General features: G+C 39.1%; 1 protein-coding gene and 1 long non-coding RNA gene across 28 annotated transcripts in view; one reads left to right on the forward strand and one right to left on the reverse strand.

Moving 5' to 3' along the window:
* PDE4D (phosphodiesterase 4D) overlaps window positions 1–27,828 on the forward strand; it is a 1,371,041-nt gene that overhangs the window by 1,284,624 nt on the left and 58,589 nt on the right.
* Window positions 16,862–27,264, reverse strand: LOC138919792 (uncharacterized). Its single transcript, XR_011430355.1, has 3 exons — window positions 27,014–27,264; window positions 22,270–22,459; window positions 16,862–21,224 (listed from the first exon to the last, which is right to left on the reverse strand). It is a non-coding gene; the product is annotated as an uncharacterized lncRNA (long non-coding RNA).

Below are 27,828 nucleotides of genomic sequence, written 5' to 3' on the forward strand. Positions count from 1 at the left end.
TTGAAAATGAGCTGTCAGTCTGACTCATGTACAGTATGGTGTAGCTGCTTCAGCTGCCTACAAGTCTCTCACAATTCAAAACAAATTAGAGAAAAATGGGGGGAAATTTTTTCCCTAAGGAAGCAAAGTGACAAAGAAGAATTTTAAAAATCATGGTTGTATTGAATGCACCTTAGAGATAACTCTTTAATTTATTTAAAACTTCAGTTCTCTAATAACTAAGCCAATATTAGTTTTCATTTTGTTAAATATTTACTCTATGCAGATATTATGCTAACAGCCTTATATATAATGCCTTTTTAATACTCAGAAGAGCCCTATAAAAGCTATCACAACTTTACAAATAAGAAACCTGAGACCAGAGAGGTTAAGTAACTTGACCAATTGTCACACACCTTATAAGTGGCAAAGCTAGGTTCTGAACTCAAGTTTTTATGTATTTAAAATTCTGACTGTTAACACTAGACTGGAAATGAACTCTTATTTAGTTGGTAATCAAATGTTTTCATATTGGTGGCAATTCCAGCAAGAATATAAAATGTTCCACATACTATATATATGTGTGTGTTTTCACACACGCACACATGCACACACATATATTGTCAATTAGTACTACTTTGTGGCATATTATTGCTTTGAATTGTGGTATCTTTTATGAGATATTGAAATGCTGCATTATAGATAAGACCATGTAGCAGTAAGAAAGATAAGGTGTTTACTTTTGTGTGTGTCAATCGTACTTTCATTTTGTTTGCTTGTTTTTGGTGAGGAAGATTGGCCCTAAGCTAGCATCTGTGCCAATCTTCCTCTATTTTGTATGTAGGACGCTGCCACAGCATGGCCTGTGTAGGTCTGTGCCAAGGGCCACGAAAGCAGAGTGCGTGAACTCAACCACTGTGCCACCGGGCCAGCCCCACAATTATGCTATCTTGTCTGAGCTTTTGAGGAGGGAGAGGGAGGGTGGAGATAAGCAGAGAAGATTAGTTGGTATGTATTATCCTGAAATCTGAGTTATTTGACATTTTTAAAACTAAGCATTGATTGAATTTTATGAACATAAATTGGCAAGAAAATTAATACCATCTGCTCAGTAACAATTCTTTGCTCTTAGCAAAGAGCATTTGTTTCAGCTTGAGAGTAATAATCGTATTTATCAAACTTGCTAATGGCATGAACCATATATAAATTGTCAGGCTCATAAAGGTGTATATTTAAGTTAACAGGTGCTCTTCAGGTCCCACATTTTTATGTGTTTATAGAGTTAGCTTATTTTTTCCTGTTCTTCTTATTGTCACTGGAGACTTCAAACAGTCAGTCTGGTGTTTTCTTCGATTATATAGCAACATAATTGTTTACACAGAGTACAAATCAGGGACTTTTTATATTAGGTATTTTAAGTCCTTGTTCTCTAGATTTAAATTCCACTGTTTTATTAATGGGAATAAGTTTTTCTTTTATTTACCAAGAGGCTCCACTTACAGCAGGGGATATGTGTTATTTTCCTTTTTATAAAGGTCAGTGTAAAGTATGTTCTGTATAAAATATAAATTACTGATAGGAAAATGGCCATTTTAGTTTAGCTTGATTGCCAAAATGAGCCAGGGGATTCTGTTTGATTAACTTTAAGGAAACTATAGAGTTCTTTTTATCTCTTTAACCCTCTAGTTTATTTCAAGAATTCTCAGCAGATTGCTCAAGAGCTCCAAAGTAAAGCACGATTCTTGAAAAGTCCTTTCTAGAGGGATCTGCAATGGCATTTAGGACTGCCAAGCATCAGGAAATAGAAAAAAAGAGAAATAAACTACCTCATTTACAGAGAATGTTGTTTTAGGTTAAATCACATAGAAAAAAATAGTATGAGTCTCTAAAAAATAACTGAAAAATATGGATAAAAATAAAATAAATAGATTGTGGAAAATATTTAGAAAAATTAAAATAGTATTCTAAAAGATAACACATCTGCCTAATGTCAGTCTTAGAAAAATGGTGAGAATCTTTTGAATGCTCTATATCTGTAAGAAGTAATAATAGATTTTGAAATAATCCCATATTATAGAAAGTCTTTTCTTCTTATGCACCTGATTCTAAATAAGCAAATGTTTGAAGAAAATCTGTGATTTTTTTCATTTATAAGAAATTCAGCGTATTAATAAATACCTATTTACTTGAGTGAGAAAATAAGCAAAATCTGACAGAATGAGTTTTCTTTGCAACAAATGTGCATACCAGTAATTTGAAAGATTTTAAAAAACAACTAACATTCTGTTCAAAAGGAATCAAGGTGATAAAGAGTAGCTTTGCGTAATCTGAAATACTGAGTCGAAAGTATATCCAGTGTCCAAAAGAGTACACTAAAAGAAGAAAGAAATTAAAGTTGAAAAAGGAGAGGTTTCAGATAATTTAATCCAAAATGTAATGACTTTTTCAAAAGAATAAATTTGATAATGTAAACCAAGCCAAGATGAGATTAGTCATAAATTACACATGGTAATACACATGGTACTCTTTTTCTTCTTATTTTTCTCTCTCTGTTCCCCATTAGGTGGTTCCTGTCCTTGGAAAATAATTACATGGCATTTCTCCCATCCTATGCTTATGGTAGACAGACAAAATTAAGAAATTGTACTTTTTCTGTGGACCTCAGAATCCTTCTTAACAAAGCACTTCGAAGGAGCCACTAGCAAAGATTAGAACTGAGTCCCAATGTGTCTCCTAGATCTTCTGATCAGTTCTTTTTATACCTGCTCTTAGGAAAATGGTCTGTCTATAGTGTGGAGTAAGGAACTGTGTGATATAATAAAAAATGCTCTAAAAGAAGTCAGAACATTCTGTCCTAATTCTGATTCCATCATTAAGAGTGGAATCTTTGACGACTTACAATTTCTCTAGGACTGATTTCCAATCTGTAGAATTAAAGGAGTTAGGCTAGACTCTCTTTCTAAAATCCTGTCCAGTTTCAACTTTTTATATTCTATACCTTCAGCAACACCCAAAGACTTCTCATCATTCCCGAAATACACATTTTTTTACATCTGTAACATTTTGCACATTCTTTTTTTTTCAGCCTGGGATGCCTTTGTCACCTTTGCAGCCTAGCAAAACTATTACTCATCTTCAAGATCCAGCTCAAATGTCAGCGCGTTAGCCTTCCCCACCTCCCCCAATGCCCCCTTGCTCACTGGTCAAGTGAGTTGTCCTCAGCTTCGTGCTCCTGATGGAGATCAGTCCTTATTGTTTTATGGTTATTTATTGATCTGTTTTTTTCTGAAAATCCTGTAAGGAAGGCGCTTGGATCCTTGGTATTTGTGCTCTCCGGGATATGATGTTTCATATATGTCAACTGTTCAATGGGAGTTTACTGAATTAATCTAGTTAAACATCAATATCTGCCTGTTACAAGTTCAAAGCCTAGTGATTGACGATTGATCTTTGTGTGATTTTAAATACGTGTATTTTGGTGAAATATTCGAGGTAAGTTTCATTACATCTGTTCCATCTAATCAATTCATGGCCTGTGTACATTCTCAACCATAGGAACCACAGATTACTCAGCAGGCTTTGAGATCAGTCATCCTAAAGATATTGCAGGTGATCGGTTAATACACTAACAAAGAAAAAGCTCATGCAGATAAGCCAGGAAAACACTAATGTTTCAATGTTAAATGGTCAGAGACATGTACAGATAATTCACAAAAGAAGATATAGGAATAAGTTAGAATATTAAAAAACATCGGGTAACCACCTTAGTAGACAGGTAAAGCTGAATTCTATACTAGCATTGGGAAAAGCCAAAAAAGCAATCGCACGAATAGTGCAAAACAACCAAAAGACTCAAAAATCAGCCATACCCAGTACCTAAAAAAGTAGGGTGAAGACTAAAACTGTTTAAGAAGCAGTTAGTCCTGCAGATTCTGTCTTACGTTGTGTGGAGCAGTGTGACTGTCCCTCATTCACTCCAGCAAAATACTGGACATTTAGTCTCAGAAGGGTAATAACCCCAGTCTTCATAACAGAGAAAGTTATTTATTGAAACACCATCAGATCGAGTTAATAGTGCCAAGAATGGAATCTGGATGAAGACTAACAAGGCCATCTGGAAGTGTGAGTCATTTGAGCACCATGGGCGCGAGGCTCCATGCAAGTACTAGCTGTGTTGACAGTGACTGCTGTTTTCGTGGTTGCTCAGGAATCTCCCAGGAAAGAAGGAGAGAGCTTCCCTGTTGGATGAAAGATGAACTTTCTGTCCTGGAACAGAATCCACAGATAGTATGAGTGATAAGGAATGGGTTTTTATTAAGGTAGAAAATTATGGTTAGGATGATGGTAGGAGCATCACTGAAATATCCCTGGACCAATGGTTAGTCCTCTAATCGCATCTTCTGGACCTACTGGAGCATCCACGCTCTCACATGGAACATATTTGCTGTCAACTTTTCGTTCTCTTTTTTGTCCAATACTGTGAAATCTGCTAATCTTGATGTACCAAATCTCTCAACACTGAATTATTATAAAAGAGAGGTGTGTTTCAGTGGTATGGGGAATGGAGAAGGGGTAAGGAGAAAAAAGGATTCAAATTGGTTTTTAGAATGCTTTCCTTTGTTTCACTAGAAAGAAGAAGTAGATAGACATTATTTAGATAACATTATGCCCCAACTCCACAGAACTATTTGTCATTCCTCCAAGAAACCATTTTAATTCTGGCCACTTGAATTTGCACACTTCATTCCTTCTCTCTGAAACACCCTAAGAAACTTTTCCTGCCTGATAAACTCTGCTTACTCTTCCAGACCAAGTGGAAGTGTTCTCTCCAGGGTGAAAACTTCGATGACTCCAGAAAGTAATAATTATAACAACTATAATCTTATGAACCACCTGGCCCTTCAGCCAATTCTTATGCTATCAGATAAGCTAGGCAGTTTTACCCTCACTTTACACATGTGGAAACTGAGGGTTGGAGGACTTGAGTGCTGGCTCAAGAGCACAGAGCTAGATTTGAAACCCACATCCAAAGGCGAAAACCCCTTGTTTTTTGAAATCTGCATCACCTACTGATCATTTTGTTTTATATTTGTTTACATGTTTACCTTCCTCCCTGGACTGAGTCTTTATTCCTTAATGAGAGATAAATTGTCTTTTTGGGGGGAATGGCAGTTTTATATATAATGTTAATCAGATTTAAATTTTTCATTTATTGTTGACATTCCTTGTTTGACTCCACGCTCCGCAGGGCAAGATGCTTAAGCATAGAAACCAAATGTGTTTTAGTCATCATTGAATCTAGCACTCGTCAGTGTCTGCCACAGATATTGCTCAATATATATTTTTAAGTGAATATATGAATTGACTAACAAATGAGTAAACAAGTGAATGAGGCAGAAGGACTGAGATCCAGCTCTTACCAAAATAATACTTTTTTTTTTACTTTCATTGTCCCCATTGTCTGAATAGTCAGTGATTTCTTAAGCTCCTATGACATATACTACCTATATCAACAATCTTGTTAACCCAAATGAAATCTATACCCGCAGGGAATCTTAGCATGCTGGTGGGATGTGTGAGGGGCAAGTTTTACTTTTTTGTCAACAAAGATACTGAGACTTCAGAATACTCAGCTGTAGAGATGTCAGATTTTGTATTTCCTAAATATAGGCATTTTTTAATCTAGGCTCAAGTAGGCAGTTTTAAGCTCTGGACCTCAAGCCAACGTGATTCGTGTGTTGTCACTATAGGGCCTACAATAGAACTTAGTTTCAGTGATCTTATGAGGTTTTTATAAATCTTCAGTTATTAAAAACTAACCATATCACAGATATTAGCCCAGGGCCACTCTTCCTCAGCAAAAAAAGGAGGGTCGGCAGAGGATGTTAGATCAGGGCCAATCTTCCTCAAAAAAACCCCAAAAACTGACCACATAAGAGTAATATAAAAGATTTCATATATTATAAGGCACTTAACCTGTAAGTAACTATAATGTAGTTAGAGTCGATTAATAAATGTGTTTATTTGATAACTTAAAAAGTTCATAAAGTCTAAAAATGGTGGAGTTTTCATGAAGAAAAGAAAGTCCATGTCCTGTTTTTCTTTCTTTTTTTAAGATTAAAGCTTATGAGAAATAAGAGGCAGTAGAAGGTATTAAATTATTTCTTCTGTAACAGCACAATCCCACATCAGATTTTAAATACAAAAGAATAGGCAAAGGAATAATGGCACTGGCTTCAGTTCTAACGCAAATAAGGCAGGAAATTGAGTGAAATCAGTTTTTCCTCTAATCTTTTGTGGAAAAAAGAAATGTGTCATATGGCAAACCCATATGAATCCAATCTGTTTGGATTATTCATTGCTGCAGTGACATCCAGACTCCAGAAACTGTATCAGAAACCTAGTCAATATCTCAACTCCATCATACAGACTAGAAATATGGTAAGGTATATGATAACTTACCGCCTTGCAAAAAAAAAAATGTCCTGATTGGGACAGGGTATTGATCATATATATTTTCCTCTCTGGAAACCTATGGCTGTTTTCAACCTTTCAACTCATTCTCCATGAAGGCACATTTTCTCTTCTGTTCTCCATAGAATGAGAAAGAAAAAGAAGAAGAATCAGTGTCTTAAAAATAAAAATCTCTCCATGGTTCCTCACCACTTGGGGACATGACCAGCTTCTCTCCAGCCCCATGTCACAATGTTCTCCTGCACACGCACCCTCTGCTGTAACAAGTGCAGTGTGTTCATATGACTTTGCACCTTTGCCCATGTTATTCTCTCTGTCTGGGACCCCCCCTCGTCCTCTATCCACTCTTTCCCCCTCTCCACCCTTGCTCCTCTTCTCTGCCACTAATTCCTCTTGCTTTTGATGTATCAAAAATCACCTCCTCTAGTAAAATCCCCACCCAAGCCCCAGTTAGAGCCTCTGTGTTCTGTGTGTGCTTTTGGAGCCCATATCACAGGGCCACACTAGAATTATTTGTTAGCTTCTCCCTCTCCTTGACCAGACTGAGTTCCTTAAGAGCAAGACCTTATCTGTTCATCTTTGCATGTCTAGCATCTTATCCAGTGTTTAGTACATACTACATGTTCAATAAATATTTGTTGAATGAATCAATGGTTTTCCATTAGCAGAGTGAATAAGGTATATTTCTTAGAACAGAATCTGAAAAGCACACAGGAAATAGGACAAGTTTGCTTGAGGTAAGAGTACTTTGAGAGGGACCACCTTTGAAACTTCATCTACTTGAGTCTCTTTTGTGTTCTTCATGAACTAGGAATGGTAATTCTAATATCCTATCAAAGGAGGTCTAGTTACCAAGAAACAAAACAAATTGATATAAAATGGACTTTCTTATAAGAGAGTCCCAAGGCATAGATCCTAAGGACAATATTTTGTTGAAATGTTTCAGTAGCTTCCAAATACTCATATGCATGATGTCATACGATCAAAACAGTATGAGCCAAAGGAAGGAACAGGATTTCTAGGTTTTCAGTGTACTTGGTACTCCTTGAAAGGATATCTTATACTAATAAGTACATCTCTTGACAATTACTTTCTGATCTTATTTCCCAAGTTAGATTCGAGATGTTTATTCTGCAAAGAAAACTTTGTGATATTTTATTTTCATTAAAAATGTAACAAGCAGACCACATTTATCCTTTGTGGCTAGGGAATGAAAGGAGCCTTATGTGCAGAAAGCAGCAAAACTCCCAAAATATGAAAATTGGGTGTTGGTGAACTTGAAGTCAGTGTATAAGGCAAGCACAGAATCTTCTGACTTTCTTTTCTTTAATAAAACTTAATTGTTTTCTGTTATGAAAGTAAGGCACACTGTGGACATTTCTACAACTGAAATACTCCTTACTGTTAGAAATCAGGCTATTTTTTAGAAGGATAGAGAAAAGCTAGTGCCTGAAAAGAAAACTAAGCATGAAGAAGGGACCATCACTGATGGATGTATTAATTATGGTTACTGATTCTCTGATTGAATACATTTTTTAAAAGTTATTTGACAAACATAAAGCAGATGGTTTATTGGTATTTTAGAAAGGAGTAAAAAACTCTAGTTAAAAAGAGACCCAATCTGAATTAACAAATCACCATGTCATGCAGGATATTGAAAATTCACTGCTAATAGATTTATGGCCCGTTGCTGGGTATTTCTCTGTTTGGTTCATTGTGGTAAAATACTGGGACATAGATAGTCTATAGGGCCTGACAGCAATCTCCACTTTAGCAGGGTCAGCATCAGGGCTGGGTGGTTTACTTTAAGAGACTGTGTTGTCTACCTAGCACTCCGTGGACCAATGAGAGCATGGCTAGGACTTTCTGATGATAGCCAGAGAGCTGACCTGAAGAAAGGGCACCAAGGATGTAAATGTCACTTTGCCCAATGGGTCTACCAATTGATTTAAAAAGTACAAACCATTTCTAATGTATTTTAGCAAAATTTTATATTTGGAAGGGAGACTGAATTATAGCATCCTTTGGGATCTTAAAGCTGGATTTTTGTTTCTTTCCAGACTTTGTCTCTTTATCTGTCAGTTTCTATCTCTGTCTCTGCCTCTGTCTCTCTCTCTTTCTCCCTCCTTCTCTCCTGCTGGGTACCAAGAGAAAATATATATATATTTTTTTTTCTTATGTTTCTTTATTAACAACAATAATAACAAGCAAACGCTTGAATTCTGGCTACAATCCAGGTCAGATTCTTAATTTAAATAGCCTCTTCCTTCGAGTTACCTTGGAATTGGGCTCTTATTCCCTCACCATCCTTTTTGTATTTCTAAATGATATTCATCAATTTAAAATAAAGATTTCAATTTCATGCTGAAGAACTAGTAGGATCCCATTCTCGCTTAATTTTAACTTCCTTCTCTTTCATTCCCCACACCTCTGCCACTGAAAAGTAAACTGATTATCTCAATTTTTATGTTCTCTTTTATGTTTTTAAGGCAATAACCAAAACTGCCTTGCTCAGAGGATGATACTCTAGGTGTCAGAATAACTTGAGACGTAGAATGGTTTGCGTCAATTTGTGGTGGTTTTGATCACGTATATCAGTTTTTATAACCTGCCATTCATCATAGATCTCTTCCTAACCTGAACCTAGCCCTAGCTCATCTCAAAAAACTCCTAGCGTAGTTACTAGTAGACACTTAGACTCATGTCTTGAAATTTAGTGGTCTGAAGGAAAATTTCCAAAGGCATTATAAGGAAATTTAATTAAGAGCTCATGTTGACCCAGGAATATTATGTAGAGCATTGATACATAGTGTAGCTAATAAATTCATTATGCTGCAAATTATATGTGATTTGTTAGTACATTGACCAGTAAGAGTGAAACCTGCCTCAGCAGGAATCTTGCAAGAGGCAAAGCAATGAAAACGTTCATCTCCACTGGGAGTGAACTAACTTGCCACATCTGGGCCATCGATCATAGTAAATGTGTTCAAAACAAATCATACATCTTCCACAGTTCATTGTATTCATCAGCACTTTTGAAGGAAACAGTCCAAAGTAGTCACTTTGGGCCAAGTTTTCAGTAGCCTGTGGTTTAGGCAATCCGCCTCAGCTGTCTTTTTCAAGGATGTCTCCTCAGGTAGTTGTACTCTGTGGGCCAGTTTCAACCAAGTCTGAAAGGACAAAAGGGTCTTTACAAAGAAGGACATTACATTCAGTCTTTGAAATTGTTGTCTTCAAAATCAAATCATTGTCTATAAAGTCCCTTAGAATCACTTAGAGCTTGAATGCACGAATAGATCAGAAGACTGAATTTCTCACTCGTGTCCATGCTGACACTCTTTATGTAGGCAAAAAAGTACAGTGAGTGTCACTCACGTGCATCTACATGTGTATGAAGTGTGTGTACGCGGAGCGGCAGGAAAGAGCGCTCAAACATGAAATGATTTAACTATTCATTGTCACTGTTCCGATTGCCTCTTTAAAAAAATGTTTTATTTGGAAATAGTTTCTAACTTAATGGGAAGCTTCATGAATAGTCTGAAGCACGTGTGTATATGCATATCCTTCACCCAGACTCACCCATTGTCAACCTTCTGCCTCATGTGCTTTATCATTCTCTTTCTCTACACACACACACACACACGCTATTTTTCTTCTCTGAACCACCTGAGAGAAGGTCACCCATCATGGCCCTCTATCCTCAAATCTCCCAAATAACCCTCCCAAGAACAAGGACACTTTTCTTTATAACTACAATACAGTTTCAAACATCTGATTGCCGTTGAATATTTCAGCATGACTTATTTATACCTTTTTACCTCAAATTCTAACCTAGGTACTGAAACTAATAGAAGGAACAGCTCAACTATCCAAAAAAAAGGTCATGTCACTAACATTTTAAATTTTGCAAACATGGTATATCAGTATTTGGGAAATGACTCAATGCTGGTTTTAGGGAGAATAGATGAGTTAATACAAAGAGAGATTTCCCTTGGTTAATAAATCTTATCTATTTAGTGATGCATCTTATCAATGGCATTATGGTTAGCTGGCATTCATTAGGACAAACAGATCATCTTGTCTTTCTGTGTTTTTGATCCTGTTTTTCCTCTTGTGATCAGATAACCCCAGGTTTTGAGACACGGAAGTAGTTTAATTAGACAATGCCATTGCCTTGCCCCCTGACAGTAAGCAGTAGAGAAGTGTAAAGGGCACTGGCAATGCTGAAGGGGTCTGGAGATATCAGGGGTCCTGCGGGGGATCAGCCTGACCCTGCACCACAGCTATCCCTTCACTGAGAGAGAGAGTGGTAGGTCTCTCCCAAAATGGTTCTTATACCTATTTTTACTTGCTATCTTAATAAAAAAAGAATGCAAGTTTACACTGCTGTGAACGAATGGAGCTGAGATTTATGTTTTATCATCTATGCAGCTAATTTTGTTAACTAACCCATTTTGGACAGTGCAGTTTTTTCCCCAAGGGCGCCTGAGCATGCATATCCCTCTCACCCCAGCCTGCCCAGCAATATGTCTGTGTAGTGGGCAATGTGAGTGAGAAGACAGTGCTTCAGGGGTTTAGGATGGGCGGCAAGATTCTCTGTAGGAGGAGGGCAATGCTGGAGTAATTTGTGAAAAAGGGGTCCCTTGGTAACTGTGGTGGACACGCTAGAGGCACGGTCCTGCAAAGTCATCCAGGAGGCTGTGTGTACATCCAGCCACAGTGTACACAGAGGTGGGTCTCGAGTGTGTGCAAATAAGTTTACTACCCCAGGCAGACTCTTCCTTTATTCTTTCAACAGATTTATATCGAGGGGCACTGTTCCAGGAGCTGGGGATTTGGTGATAAATAAGACAGCCATGGTCTATAACCTTATGGAGCTTACACATAAACTGTTTTGCTTTAAAATATTGTACATTCAGAGGTATTTATGTTCTGACCATATGACCACAATATATCATTCTATAAACCTTTCAGACATGACTTGGATCCATAAGAATTTAGTTTTAAAGCTATTGGATTTGCAGGAGGAGAGAACATTGGTTTTAAATGACAAATCACGGGAAGAAATGATTTTGAAAAGACCCTCCAGCTTTTAATGATTTAACAAGAGCAGTGTGCTTGGAGACCACTGAGTCAGAAAAAATACGTAAACATCCACGTGTTCAAGTGTACAAATGAGTTGGGGGGTGGGGCACTGTGGAAAGGAGAACCTTCCCAAAATAAGGACAGTGTTCTTCATGGCAGTGAAGCCACTTTTTGGTTCATCACAATGGCTTCCAGGCTGGAGTGACATCCAGATCAGGCTGGAAAGACAAATACCTGAACCCTAAGGGAAGCTCCAGGGTGGTTCTCATTGGGATTTGTTGGCCATATTCTCTAGAAATCATTTTCAGATCCTTCCGGAGCAAGCTCTTAACTTGCAATCTATTACTGCACAAGATCTCCAAGTTACAGTAAGCTAGAAACAGTCATCCAATATCTAAATTTCAGCCTGGCCTACGTGAACACACTTCTCCTTGACAAAACTAAGCCATGGTCCTAGATCATAGCTGAACAGGAGTTTTGTTCTTGGTGTTTGTGTTAGTAGAGATTGTGTTTGGCTGTGAATACAGAGATTTAAAGTAGAAGTGGCTTAAACAAGATGGATGTTTATTTCTGTATCATGTTAAAATCTGAAAGTAGGAAGTCTAGAGCTCATGTGGCAATACCATTCTGTAAAGTCTTCAAGGACACATCCTCCTTCCGTTATGTTGCTGTTAGATGTGGCCTCTATGCCTAAATTCAACTCATGGTCCAAAATGGCTGCTCCAGCTCCAGCCATCAACTTCATATTCCAGCCAGTAGGAAAGAGAAAAGAATGAAGGACAGATAAAATATCTATGACAGATGTCTTTTAATGAAAGTTCCTGAAACTTCCACATAACACTTCTACTTCCAACCAGTCACAAGAACTTAGTTATTTGGTAACACCTAGCTACACAGGAATCTGGGAATTTTCTCTATTTTGAGCAGTCATATGCCTAGGTAAAAACTGGGATTCTAATACAACTGATGAAGTAAGGCAGCAGCATTAGGGTACAGCTATCAGTCTCTGCCACAATGTTGCCTATTAATGATGTTGTGTGTGTTTTAAATACTTAATGTCAGTCTTCAGTACTGTATTTGCAATGTCATTTATAGTATGATCTTTTACAGGATGAGCTTAGTAGCTGAAGTGTTCAGGAAAGTTATGGTAGGTTCTGCTAGAACATTCTACCCACCTGGGTAAGGGCCTAAAGATTAAATTTGCTAGACTAATGGCCAATTAATTTTAATGGAATGTGGCAATAGATTCTCTGTCTTGAGGCTTACATGTCCCCCTGAAACTGAAGAAAGGAGAAACTCGTAGCACAAAATAAATGTAGCTTGAGTTCTTAAAACTGTTTGATGCTCTTCATGTTTTTACCAACTCATAGCCTCGTTTAAATTTGAGTCACAGGTACATTTTGAACTCATGGTAGAAAGAGTCCCAAAGTGTCACAGGAGAATTACTCTGCTTGTTCTAACAAGATTGTGTCCCAGCAGGAAAGCCAGAATTTGATAGCTACAAATCGGGAGATCTGAAACAAAAGGGGCAGAGCAGGTAACTTCTTTTAAGTCGACTGCAATGTCTTGGATTAAGGTAGACAGTGGTTACCATTTTGCTGACCTGAGGCAGACATGTCACTAATAGGGAGAATGAGCAATCAGAGAGCTGATTTAATTTCCACTGGGGTTTATGGAAGCACCAAAACACGATGTAGCCAAGCGTTCCTAAAAGTATGAAGTAATCTAATTTGTTCCATCATTACGAGAAATTGAAGCCAAGTACAATTACATCCCAGTAGTAAAAAGAGCCCGTTAAAGTGCCATTGTTATTGACTGAATGAAGTGAGCGTTCTGATTACCTTGACCAGCCACGTTTTAATTTTTGTCTGTCCATTCCTTTCAAATCACAGGAGAGGGCCTTAACTGATTTTGACAAAATAAGCTACATTATGAAGGTGCAGCTGAGCCTGAGAAGCTTAAGTTTAATGACTTAGATTAGAATTTTCAAATGGGCATGTCTTCTAGATTTCAGTAAATTTGAGGATGTAATTATTAGGGGTTTTTTGTTTCTTAGAGTTCATAAGAGGTCCAAGAGGAAAGGAAAGACTTAAATTTAGGGAATTCATTTTTGTTGTTGTTGTTCCGCCGACCATCTCTCCGGAGAGAGGTGTCTGTTCTTTGAGGGGTGGGCCCAGAGCTCCTGAATGCTGTGATTGACAGAGCTGCCTCCACAGAGGAAAGTGTAGCCTGCAGACTTCCAAGGAAGGTAGAGTTGGGTGGCTAAAAGATGTGCAATAAACTCCCCTGTAAGGAGAGTGCCCGTATCATTTAGCTTCCAAACCAGGACACTCTTTAGAGTGAAAGGCAATGCTATTGATAATTACGCTGGGATAACAGCCATGAACCTGGGTAAATTCCAGGCCAATTGGGATGTATGGACTCCCTACCCATGAGGAACAGGGGACAGCAGATATCTAAGCAACTAAATGTAGTAGTGTTTTTAGGTACCTGGAGAAGAAACGATCCTGTCAGACACCAGGAGGGGAAAAATAAAGACAAAGGTCATTCCACTAGGGATTTCTCTCCCCGGCACGAGAGTGACTCCAATCGTGCGGTACCTCAGAGCGTGAGGTTTACAAGCGCCTGAACCATGTTAATATTGCTGCAACAGTCTAGTTATTGATTCTCAGATGCATTAGAAGCTCTGGAAACATCACAGAAAGTAGCCTTAATAAAAGGAAGGTTCCAGCTTTTAGAGTTCAGTCCAATTCAACAAACAAACGTTTATTGGATACCTGGTAGGTGACAGCCAGTGTTTAGCAACAGAGATAGAAAAATTAATTTGCTGTGGTCCCAACCCTGGAGAAAATCAGTCTAGTAGTAAAAAAATCATTGTGATAGATTGTTTAGTGATTGAATTACTTCAAGAGTTACCTTCTGATTTGGGTCTCATGCATCAAACATGATCTTTGCCAGTCTCTGTCCTTAGAGGGAACGCCTGCTAGGTGGTAACCCAGATTTCCCGGTCCCCTACTAATGCTAGACCCCCCCTGGCAAGGGCGAGCAGACTGTGTCAGTGTGGCTCTGGTCACTCAAAGGTCCTTGCTTTCCAGACTGCTAATTTATTTTTTTCCACCCAGAAAGCCCTTCCCAACCGTCTCAGCAGAAGCAAGCTCCAGAGATTTAGGATGCCTGGTTAAAACGGTTTGCTGGTTTAATTAGATAAGAATTTGAGAGCACTTTCCAGGATTACTGCTCCTAATCATATTGATAAAGGCTGGAAAGTCCCTCTCAGCCAGTGAGTAACTGAATGTGGGAGAAGGGAGAAGTACTGGTGGGCGCTGGAAATAATTCAAAAAATCCTAACACACTCCATGTGCCCGAATATAGAATCTATCATCATCCTCACTTTTTGAGCACTTACTATTTTTCAGGCACTGCTTTACACGCATAATCCTATTTAATCTTCAGAATCATCCTATGCCGTAGGTACTGCTTTCCCCATTTTACAGTTAGAGAACAAGCTTGGGTAAGTGAATTAGCTTCGATGAAGATCCCAAGCTAGTCAGCGGTAAAGCTCACGTTTGGAAATAAGGACTGCCTTACTCCAAAAACTAGTATCTTGAATTTTCAGTCCTTCTGAGGTCCCTCTCTGGCCCAGAATAACCCAGGATACAGTCACTCAGGGAATGAGAGGAGCAGGGACCCACTGACTTTGTTTTTAAAGAAAGGAATGGAGGGTGTCAGAGCTGGAGTAGAGGTTTTACTCAATGGAACAGGGACCTTCCTCCAGGATCCCACCACTCAGGATGAATTCAAGGGCCAGTCCCACCCTCGAGGAGAATTACGTAGGCAATGGTTACTTACTCTGATGAATTCATTTCTAAACATTTATTCCCCACAAGGAGAGCAGGGCCCTGGGGCCACAGGGCCGAGCTCCTGGGGAGGACGGAGAGGCAGGCGAAGGGAACCACGAGTGGGGAATTCAAGCTGCAAAAGTTAATCAAGTTTTCAAGGTGCCACATTTTCTTCACCCACTTATCTGGCAGCCCAGATTTTCTCCTCTGCCTTCCACAATTGCCAGATTGTTCTTTTTGAATAAACATTATCTTCTTTGTGTTCTCAGCTTCCAGTTGGTTGAGTTTCTCCAGTTTTAGAGACCCGTGCCTGCTCTTTCCTCCTTCACTCTGGTGTTGTGCCCTCTCTGCCTCCTTTTCTCCCTCACCCCTAGGCTTCCACTGCAGGGAATTTGGAAAGTTGGAGAAGGGAAAGACTGTTTTGTGCCCAATGTGCCTGAGACCTAGTGCCATGAGCTGATACTTGCCCCGTCTGAGCCACCAGACCCTCTCTTCCTGTTGTTCTCACACTCTTCCCTGAATCCCAGCCAAGTTTGCAAACTCCGCTCATGAGTTACCTGGTGGAGGAAGGCACAGAATCCTCTCCAGGAAGTGGCTGGATCCTCTGAGCTTTCCTGACCTGCGCATGCTTCTGCCATAACGCACCTGCATTTCTTTTGAAATCATTGCAATTGTTTATTTGTTGATCAGCTCCTCTAGATTGTGGGCTCTCTGAAGCCAGAGATCTTCCGAATTCAGCTCTGTAAACTGAGCACTTTTAGAGCACCATATCCCCCAGCAGGTGTTCAACAGGTATTCGGTGAGTAGTGAATCGAACCAAAGTTTAAGTAGACATGGGTGAATCATGTAACAATCTCTAGCTTCCCAAGTTTGTCTGTGGGAAAGGCTCACCTCCGGGTTAAACCAAATCAGATGAAGTACGTGGACTCCCTCCAACTGCTGAGCCCGTGGCGCTTAATCTCCTCCTGAGTGCCCCGCTCCTGAGTGATCTCGGGACTGACTCCACCACCCCAGGCCTTCCTGCTGCTCCTGCAGAGAGCTTGTCAGCTGCTTCCACACAGAGCTTCCTCTGAAGGAACTTCTGTGTGAAGGAAATAGCCTGTGTGAAAGGTGGGCACTGAATAGATGGGAGGAAGGAGGGAAAGAAAGACTGGACAAGCAAGTGGTAGATATGACCAAATGTGCAGAGATGGGCCTCTGAGGAAACCCAGTGACAAGAGGTGGGGGTGGAGGTGGGGGTGAAGCTGAGGGTGTAAGTGGGGTCAACCACGGGGGATGGTAAGGACAGATGGGTCTAGGGAGCTGCATTTTAGAGGGGCTTTCGAGAGTCTAACTGAAGGTCGGATACAAACGTATATGTGTTAAAAACCCAGAGTATGGTCTTGAGTAAGGATGGATAGTATACAAGAGGTGCTTTGGTAACATAAGATTATGTAGGAGGGATTGAAAAAGGAAAAGACCCCTAGAAATGGAAGAAACAGCTAGGTTTTCCAGGAATTTATTTGTAAGATTTTAAGAGCTAGAAACAAAAATGAGGGCCAAATGGAGAGATTTCTTTTTTCCTGTTCGTTTGCCAATGAAAGGTTTAGGATGTATGGCAGTCTTTGGGACACAGTCCTCCCTGTTTGGTCATTAGTAATTGTTAGGTCATTGGAGTGAGATATTTTTGGTCAGGCCAAGTTCCTCACAGCACATCTCAAAGGGGTCCAGTTGGTCTACAGACAGCTGAGATCATTTGGCCCAGAGCATCCCTGAGTAACCACTGGGACCAGCAATCTCTGTCTTTTGACTCCAAATCAAATAGTCTCTCAGTGATCCCACAAAAGCATTCCAGATTCCAGAAACACTTCTGAACTTAATTTCTCTCCCTGGAAATTCTAAGGGCCTTATGAGCTTGTCTAAAACACTGCTCTCAGGAAGGCTTTTGTCACTTGTACTGAGCACCGTTGATATTAGAGGTTGCAAACTAGCCACTAAGGGTTATAGACTTTTTTGTTCGATCTTTGAAATGCTCAACTTTTAAAAAATTAGTTGCCAAAACTTTACAGAACATAGATTTTGCATTTAAAAAATCCAAATGTGGGAATTCTTTTGAAAAATATTAAGATCTAGCAACAGTTGGCCAGCATTCCCACATGTGCCCTCCGAAGTCCCCACCTACCACTTGTGCTTCCCCACCAACCTCATCGTTCATTCATTCACATGACCTGTCTGGCTCCTATAGGCCGTGTAGTCAGTGACCTCTGCCGTATGAGTTCACCTGGTAGAACTCCAGTGCCCTGAGGAAACTCATGTGTGGAGAAATTATTTACAAAGTATCCGTGTATTAGACAGCTCATACCTTAGAGAACCATGGGTTCTTACTTTTTCTTGCAGTAGAAAATTCAAGGGTGAGTTTTTATTATAAAGTGAGAGCAGAAAAGAAGAGGGAGACAAAACTAACATTTATTAAGCTGGGTGGTTCCTTACCTCAGTGTTTTCAAACTTACTGGTAGATTGAAAAATCACTTTAGTGGGTCATAATCAATATTTTCCTAATTAAACAGAATAGAAAACATCAGAGTGAATCATACATAGTAAGGGTAAACTCTGTTTCAATTCTTTATCTATATATGGATCAAATATATATGTGTGTGTGTGTGTATACTATTTCAATTATATATAGATTTCCTTTATATTGTGTATATATAATTCTTTTTGTTGCTTTCACTTAAACCTAAGTGCGTAGTTTGTTAAACAAAAACTATAAACAAATTTTGCCATGACTATTATATATAACAAATAGGAGTTGCTTTTAATGGGAGTTTACTCCCCCTGCCTTTATATTTCATTTATTTATTTATTTGTTTATTGTGAGGAAGATTGTCCCTGAGCTAACATGTGTGCCAATCTTCCTCTATGGTATGTGGGACACCACCACAGCATGTCTTGATGAGCAGTGTATAGGTCCACACCCAGGATCTGAACCTGCAAACCCTGGGCTGCCAAAATGGAGCAGGTGAACTTAACCACTACACCACTGGGCCATCCTCCACTTCCCCTCCTTTTTAAACACATACAGGTATCAAAACATTCCTGCACATATTTTTTATGCTAGAAGTCAGCACCCACACCTCTTCAAAAATGAGCACAATTTACAATAGTATTCATTGCACCTCCTACTTTAATCAAGTGTATGAGTCTTAGTATAAAATATATTTCTTACTGTGGTTCACTGTCCAAAAATTTTGAAAGCCACTGCCTCATCTCATTTAATCTTCCCTCATAACTCTGTATGGGTAGAGTCTGAGCCTTCAGAAGAATATGGCAGTCTTCACAGAAGTTGAAGTTCCCCATAATTTTTGCACGTTGGAAGATCTCACAGAATGCCAAAAAGGAATGATCTTGTTAGCTGGGCCCTTTCAAGGTAGGCAGGCATGATTATGAGGCTACCAAGTGTAAATTATGAAGACAAAAGTTATACACTGAAATTAGAATGTAGATCTAAATATCCAGAAGCTTCTCCATTGGTTAGATTTGCAACAAAAATGTATATGAATTAAGCATGAATTCCAGTGAAATAGTGGATGCACTGAGCATAGTGGCGTTAGCAAAATGGCAAAATTCACAAAAGTTAAATAAAGTCACCAGTAGGACACACTACAACAGTTAATTTTAGTGGATCTCAGAGTTGTCTTAAATCAAAAACTTTCTGCTCTGATTAATACCGTAATGACCTTAATCTGAAATGTCCACACATTAAATAAAATAATTCTATCTAGTAAATATGCCGTGGAAATTAATAAAAATGTACATATATGCAGCCATTATGTTTTCAGACAATGGGAATAAAAGGCTATGCAATTTTTTTTTTCCTTTTATCAAGGAGCTGTTCATTTAAGCATAAACCTGGAATACTCGAAATAAAATTTGGATTTCCAAGATCAGGACATGGCAAGAAGCGTCTATATTGCTGTGAAATAATGTATGTTTTCAAAAGTTAATCTCAAGAAGGAAATAAAGCATGAATGGCATGCTTTATGCATCTTGCTTAGTAAAAGGACTGCAGTTTAATGTAGCAGGTACAATGAATACTGTTGCTAATGGTGTTAATTTTCATAATGACAAATATGTACAGAATTGTTTTGATAACTTTGTATTTTAAGAAGAGTTGAGGAGATGGAGTGCTGTTAAAAGCAGACGTTATGTGTTACTTGCAATAGATGATAAATATTGATAATTTTCAACAAATCATGCATTTAAGTGAAATGAAACCAACAAAAATGAAATAGGCATATGGATATGTGATTTTAAAATCAAAGTTAGTCTTAAAATTCAAAATAAAATATGGAAAATTGCCTGGGGGACAACTTTCTGTGGGATGTATTTTTAGCCCTATTTTGCAAAAGAGAAAACTGAGGTACAGACAAGTTAAAGAATTCACCCAAATTTGCCACATGGTTGCTAAGTTGCAGAGCCAGCATTTGAATGTAGGCCTCTGTCCCCAAGGTCACGCTCTTTCTATTCCTCATAATGTCATAGCAGGCCACTAAAATGGATACTTCTAGAACTCTTTGCGTATTGCTCACTCACTGTCCATCTGGACTACTGCAATGGATTCTTCATCTCCCTCCTTCTCTCTTCTTCATTTTATCCTCCTGGGCTACCAGTGCACTTATGCAATTCCCATTAGCTAATATCCATTAGCTCAAGGCCACACATGTAAGTATTTAACTCTGTTTCCCTTCTCCTCTCTCGAAGGAGTCTGCTCCATCCAGTCTATTTACTGCCCACACATGTAGCCCTTTTTCAGGCTCCAGAGATTTCTTGTACCTGAAAAGAATGCCAGGTGACTCCCTCCTCCCTCAGCCATTCAAGTCACAGACTTTGTTGAAAACCTACATTGAGGTTCGCCCTCCTCCTAGAACCCTGCACGCTTAGCTACAGTGCATACCTCCCTCTCCCAGCTCTGAACTACAATAGCACTCTCAAGCTGAATGGTTTCTGTGCCACCTTACACTGTCTCTAGGCAGCAGCTGGTCATGCGTCTGATTTTCACAGCAGGATATTATAAGTTCCTTCCCAGGTCCAGGCCACTGAATCTTTCATGTTCTTGTATTTCACAGCAACCAGTACATCAGAGAGGCTCAATAAATATGTGTGGGGTTTTTAGTGCTCTCGTTCTGGGGAAAATAAAAAGGAGAAAGAGGAGCGAAGGGAAGAAGGAAGATTATTCTCCAACCACTTCTCAACAGTACGCAATGGCCTGAGGAAGGGAAATAAGATGTCCTTGATGGAGATTTCAAATATATGGGAACATACAGAACACATGTATTGTGTTTATGTTTGGAGACTCATCTGGCTTAGTATAGGACAAAGTTTCCCAAAGTAGGCTTCAGGAGATGATAGTTGTATGAAAAAAGGCATTCCAAGATCCCACAAGTTTAGATAATACTTGTTAAATGACATTAAACAAGTCTTTTTGCTTTAGAACTTTTAGTTTTTGATAGGCTCCTGTCCATTATAAATCACTGTGAAGAGCCTCCATATACAACATTCCTCAAACTTGTTTGACCACAGAATTCTTTGGGTAGGGAGAATCTTGTAGGAATAATGTTCATTTGAACATTCTTTGGGAAATGTTAGAATGATCCTCCCAGTAACCTGATAGTTAGTGGTGCTCTGTCATTTACTAGTGACATCTTTTGTACATATTTTTTATACATAGTGACTTTCCATGATTTGGTATGATCTTGTGAAGGCTATTTTAGATCTTAGACTCTTCACTCCCATTCAGACCAGAACTGGCTCATTATTGAGCGTTGATGGTGATGATAGGAAGATGGTAATTGGTTTAGGATTGAGAACCTGTGAGAGAGAAAGGAAACCCTCATGTATTAAGTACTTTATTACGCATTGACTTATTTCAACAACCTTGTAAGGTGACTCAGAATAAAATTACTATTGATTACTTCCTATAAGTCACATACAGCCCTTGGGGCTTGACATGCATTTTCACATGCATTTCTCATAAAAACTAATTCCCTATTCAAAGGGCTCAGATATTTAAATGAGTAATTTAAGATACCACAACCAGAACAGTGGCAAACCTAAAATTCAAACCCTACGTGGCTCAAAAACCCATACTCTTTCTGATCTGTCACACTACTTCCCATGGGGAACTCTATAGAGCATGGATTCTTGCGTGTGTGTAAGAGCTTTCTTATCCAAATCTAAATCTCCCTAGATACTGTCGTACAACTGGGAAACTGATTTATTTCACTTAAGTTTGTGAATGGAGCCAGCTCATTTACAAGTGGACAAGCCAAGTATACGTGATGTAATCTTAAGTTCTGAAACTTGCTCTATAATGTCTATACATTTAACAAATGTAAGTTTACCAGTAGGCCAACATGGCTTCTCATTCATCTCTTCTACTTATAGTACAAGTAGTGAGAATAAAAATTGGACATAAGAAATTACCCTTCTCAGACTCTATTCATAGAGTGTTTAAGGAGCCTAGTCTTTCATTGGACACTGCTTGTTTATTTTTTTCTTAGCTCAGACTTCAATTTTTTTTAATGGAATAAATGTCTCTTTGGCATTACTTCTCTGTCAATGTCTCCTAGTAAAGGGGAGTGAGAGAACAAACAAGGCAGCAGAGGTACTGATTCTGAATAAAAGATTCTGGAGCAGTGTTGATTAAAACAATTATTTTCTCTTCTCCATTCAAGAAGGAATTCTCAATCTGGAGCTCCTGGTGACTTCAGGGAGGTCAGGGAACATTTTTAAAATAAAAAATGCGGATCATAGGAAAGTTTTGTATCAAATTCTCAAAGGATTTATTAGACTTCCAGAAAGCTTAAGAAGCACCATGCCTTTTGAAGTGCAAGGAATCAAAAAGTATACCCACCACCAATATCTCCTTTATGGGTGATCGTTTAAGGAAGTTCTCTTCCCACGTGAAAAGTCAGAACGAAGATCAGGAGATGAGGATGATGGAGTGTGCAAGATAGAGCAGTGAGTGATGAATCAAATAAAATTCACACTGAAAACAAATGCACATCTTCCTCAACTTACGATGGAGTCACGTCCCAATAAACCTATTGTAAGTTGAAAACGCTATAAGTCAAAAATGCATTTAATGCACGTAAACTACCAAAAAAATAGCTTAGCCTAGCCTACCTTAAACATACTCAGAACACTTACATTAGCCTACAGTTGGGCAAAATCATCTAACACAAAGCCTATTTTATAATAAAGTGTTGACTATCTCATGTAATTTATTGAATACTGTCCTGAAAGTGAAAAATAGAATGGTTGTCTGGGTACAGCATGGTTGTGAGCATATCAGTTGTTTACCCTCGTGATGGTGTGGCTCACTGGGAGCTGCAGCTGGCTGCCGCCGCCCAGCATCAGCAGAGAAGATCATACAGCAGAACTGGAAAGTCAAAAAATCGTTAAGTCGAACCATCCTAAGTCAGGAACCATCTGTACATGATATGTTGGGACTGGAAATTATAATATAAAGATTAAGGAAGTATTCTTAAGATAGCAAAGTCATGTTCTAAGAAAACTCTAAATAAAAGTCTGGAATTTAAAAATCTGTTATTTTTTACAAAAGTAAAAATCAGCCGAGTATGCATGTATGTGGGGTCTAGGAATGGGAAAACAGACAGGGATAGATGGATGGTGGAGATGAAGCAGTGAAAACACAGAACAGTCTCATGGCGAGGCAATAGCAGTATTTAATTTTATTATATTGAGAGGGAAATATAGGTTTAAATATGGCTGTTAAGAAATAACAGCGCGCACTACAGGCTGGCTAAACTTAGGGCAGCAGGAGTAGTTAGGAGATTCAGCTCTTCTCCCAGTTTTAATTTGCACGGGGAACCCATTCTCCTGATCTTGTTAGGATGGCACATGACCTTTAGTTTATTCACCTGTTTCGCCTCAAACTCCATACCTGTGTATTGATGGATTCTTCTGAGATTTGACCCAATTTTGTAAATATCATACTATGTATTTATTATAATACCTTGCATTTTAAGTCTGATGTTAATATTTCATTTCAGAAAGACACCATGCTGTGCTTAACCATTCTGAAGTTCTGGCAATGTTAGTTCTTGATACTCTTTAAAAAGAGACAAAGAGCAGAGTTTGAAAGCAAGAGATTGAGTATAAGAGATAGATAGAGATGAATACATCTAGAGAGCCCTTCCCAGGACAGTATTACTGCTTGAATCTTACTTGGAAAGAAATATTCTTATTTGTTATACAACATTCATATTTATTGGTCAGCACTCACAAATATTTGTTGAGTGCCTGTAAATTTCAGGAACTGTCCTAGACATTTATAGAAAGGCCTAGAAATAGATATGAAAGTGATATAAAGTCATAGAAACAGAAGCCAGTAAATTGTATTCAGGTGAAAGGGCTGGCTGAGAAGGGCAGTCACAGATGGCATGGTGAATAAAAGAGAGCTGAGAAAGGTACTGAAAAGCCCACTGAAAGAAGGCCGTCTGTGAACACAAGAAGTGTGGCACTAATACAATAAGGAGGAACGAGGTTGTGGAGCAGGTTTTTGAGCAAAGAAGTGACACATTAAAAACAGAGTTTAAGGAAGATGATTTTGATGCTATAAACAGGACTATGGTGAGAAAAACTGAACCCAAGGAGATCCAGTAGAACTCTGTCACATGAATCTAGGAAAACACTGATGAGGATTTGACTGAAGGTGGCCGTTACAGAAATTAAGAAGAAGTTCGAAAATCAATTGGCAAAGTGTTAGTTGGAATATGGTTGGGGCAGGAGTAGAGGTGGATGTAGATTAGACAGCAGAGATGGGTGTGAATATACTCCAAGACGTCCTATTTATCAATAACTTTCTCAGAATATCTCAATTTCAAGTATAAAACATCTATACCTTGTGTACAGTTGAGCTAAACTCACAGAGTTCCAGAACTGTGGTATCAGATGGGATCTTTGAAGGCATCTAATCGATTCAGAAATTATCTCAATAGTAATACCTGGCCCCACCCAGGTTAACCAATAGTGGACAACCTTAAAACCAACACTCTCCCAGATAACACAGTGTCAGAAATCACAGAATAAATAAATGTGGAGCTGGAGAAGCTCTAGAGATCATCTGCTCAAACTCCTTATTTTCTATTTTCTATAAGGAGTACTTTGTGCAGTCAAAATGTGACTGACAAAAATAAAGATCCAGAGACCACGTCACACCTGAAGGTTGATTGTATGTAATGGCAGCACAGATCCCCTCCCACACACTCCGACCATGGGAATAAAAATGATTCCTAAGGTTGTAACAGGAGTATGAAAATAACATATGTAGTTCTAATACTTTTTTCCAGCCTTCTTGCAAAATGTTTATTGCTACCTTGTTGAAACAACTTCCCAGACAAAAGCTTCCGTCACTAGCATTCCTTTAACACTCTCTTGTCTTGTGTTGTTGAAATATGAATCAGGAATGAAAATCATCTTAGCCCAGACTGGTGGGTATATATGGTCTGTCTTGAATGTCAGTGGCCATGTCTTGATATTCTCCTTTGAAATTCTTTTTCTTTGTTCTTGAGAGGTTCTCCTCCTACTTTTCTGGCAGCTTCCTCTCCCACTCTAGGCCTCGTAACTGGTCTTGTCTTCTCCAATCCTGCTTTCACACTATTCCCAGAGTAATCTTTCTGAAAAGCAAATCTAACCATGAGACTTCCTAGCTCGGATTTTTTTTTTTTTTTTTTTTTTTTTTGCTGGGGAAGATTCGCCCTGTGCTGACATCTGTGCCAGTCTTCCTCTATTTTGTATGTCGGTTGCTGCCACAGCATGGCTGACTAGTGGTGTAGGTCCATGCCCAGGAACCAAACCTGAACCGCCATAGCGGAGCACACCAAACTTAACCACTAGGCCACAGGCCCAGCCCCATAGCTTGGATTTTTAATAGCTCCTTCAGAAAAAGATGTAAACTCTTAGAATAGTATATTAAATCCCCCATGACTTCTTCTCCATCTGTATCTTTGTCCATTGTCAGACCTAAACTTTACATCCTTATCTGCTTGTAGCTACCAGGAGGGGCTGTGTTCTCCAACTGGCAGTGACACATGGTTGCCCTCTGTCTCAAGTGTCACCTCCCATTCTTCATCTGGTTAACTCTTCAGTTCCTCCTTGGAGATTCAGGGCTAACACTCCTTCTTTCATAAAGCTTTCCCAGATCTCTCGCAGGCTGTGGAAGGTGGCACTTCCCTGTCCCTCGTCTCTGCCTTGTGCTTAAATTGCGCTGTTCCTACTGCTGCGTTTTAGTGGACAATGTACATACATATTGTCCTATAATTGTCTTCCTTATTAAACTATGAGCTTCTTGAAACCCAAAGTTATTTCCTTCCCTTTGGTGTACTCAGCACCTGACACATAGCATGTGTTCGATATGTTTATTAAAACAAAAGGAAGATCCTCATAACCAGTAGAATAGAAACTCCTTGAGAGTGGGCAGGAACTTTTAGCTACTTTGTTCATTGCTAAATCTCCATCATTTAGTGCAGTGCCTGGAAAAGAGTCTCTTAAGTGTGCAATGCAAGGTTATTTAACTCCCATTCTCTCACTTAAACTAAAATAATCTACAAGGTTCTTGTTATTATACCCAATCTAAAGGTGAGAAAAATAAGGCCCAAGAATGATTAGGTGATTTGCCTGGGATTATGGTTTGTATGTAGTGGAATGGAGACTGGGACCTTCTTCTACTCTTCCAACTTCAGTCAAGGAATAATAGTGCTTGCAGTCGCACACGTGTCTTATGGAGTCCCCAACCCAGATGTCTGATTCAACTTGGCTCAAACTCCAATTCCTTGGACAATAGCCCTCCCGACCCTTACACTGAGTTCCAACAGCTTTCTCTTCTTTCTCTGCCTCTTCTCTCCAGCATCAGCTCAGGCTGACATTTCTGTTTGGGCCAGTCTGGCCTCCAAGCTCAGTCCCTTCACCGGATTAAAACAAAACAAAACAATCTCTTTATCTCAGCATTTTGTGCCTTCAGTAACTTTGTTAAAGATTGGGGGAGGGGGGACAGTTACAGGGTGGAAATTACCCTGTAGACCAAGCCTACTCCTTTGTGTTACATAGACATACACACACACACACTCCTTCTGGAGCAACCAGCATAGTCTTCCCCTTTCCTATGTAGAAGAGATCAGATTAGCTCCACCCAAACCTGGGCTCCTTAAAGTCTCACCTTCTGTCATAAGTAGCCCTATCAGAGAAGCAAATGTTCTATAAATTATTAATTTTATTCTACCAATAGTATGGCCAAAGATAATGGTCTCACTGATTCAGCCTTGCCTCTTTCAATCCCATTTATTGCAGAGCCCTAGAATTTTCCATCTAAGTAAGATCACATATCATATAGTACTCCGAATAACTCAGTGGCTCCAACTCTTGAAGGATCAGTCCGAAGCCCCTACTTGCAGATGCCTGACAAGACTTCCACGGCCAGTGCCTGTGGATTTCTCCACCCTCTTTCCCCCTTAGCAAGGCCCTACTCATAGTAGTCTTTTTCTCCACATACACATACACACATATCTTGTTGAACTTGGCCCATGTGTTTACTCATATTGTTTTCTCTTAAAAGTCCTTTCCCTCTATTCACTTACCTCTTATTTCATTCTTTAGGACTCAGCCTTCTCCAACTCCACCTCTGTCCCAGTCTGACTTAAATAGCCTTCTTTTATTCTCCCATAGGCCATGTGTTTCTTTCTCTCAGCATGCTTTCTACAGTATAGCCCGGTCATGTGCCACATAACGATGTTTTGGTCAATTATGGACCGCATATACGATGGTGGTCCCATAAGATTAGTACCATACAGCCTGGGTGTGTAGTGGGCTACACCATCTAGGTTTGTGTAAGTACACTCTATGATGTTCGCACAACGATGAAATCACCTAACAATGCATTTCTCAGAACATATCCCTGTCGTTAAGCGACACATGACTGGATGCTGAAACTGTCTCCACTACTGGACTCTGGGCTTTCCTTGGATAAGGGACACATTCTTAGTCATCTTGTTTTGGCAGACTATAATAACACATCGTTGGTGCTAAATAAACGTTTATCGAATTACTGATGGTACTAGAAATCAATGAAGCCCAATCTTGTGTTTATTTCATTTTAAAAATTCCACTAGAGCCTTTGGCAGCATTAAAAAAAATCGTAGATAGAAGATAAAAGAAAAAAAATCACAAAATTACGTACATCTTCCCTTTGGAGGTTTTTTGAAGTGCTAAGTGAAATTTTATATATTCCATAAGATTTTAAAATACTTCAAAACAAGAACTTGATGCCAGAAATACACTTGGAAATGAAAGCAGCTTGCCACTGGCAAGCTCTGCTTAAACCTGTTACATGTACACATTGGGAACGAATCCAACTCCTTCATGCATTTCCCATCAGATAAAATGTATAGAGAAA

The sequence above is a fragment of the Equus caballus genome, chromosome 21 (genome assembly GCF_041296265.1).
Source record: "Equus caballus isolate H_3958 breed thoroughbred chromosome 21, TB-T2T, whole genome shotgun sequence".
NCBI lineage: Eukaryota > Metazoa > Chordata > Mammalia > Perissodactyla > Equidae > Equus > Equus caballus.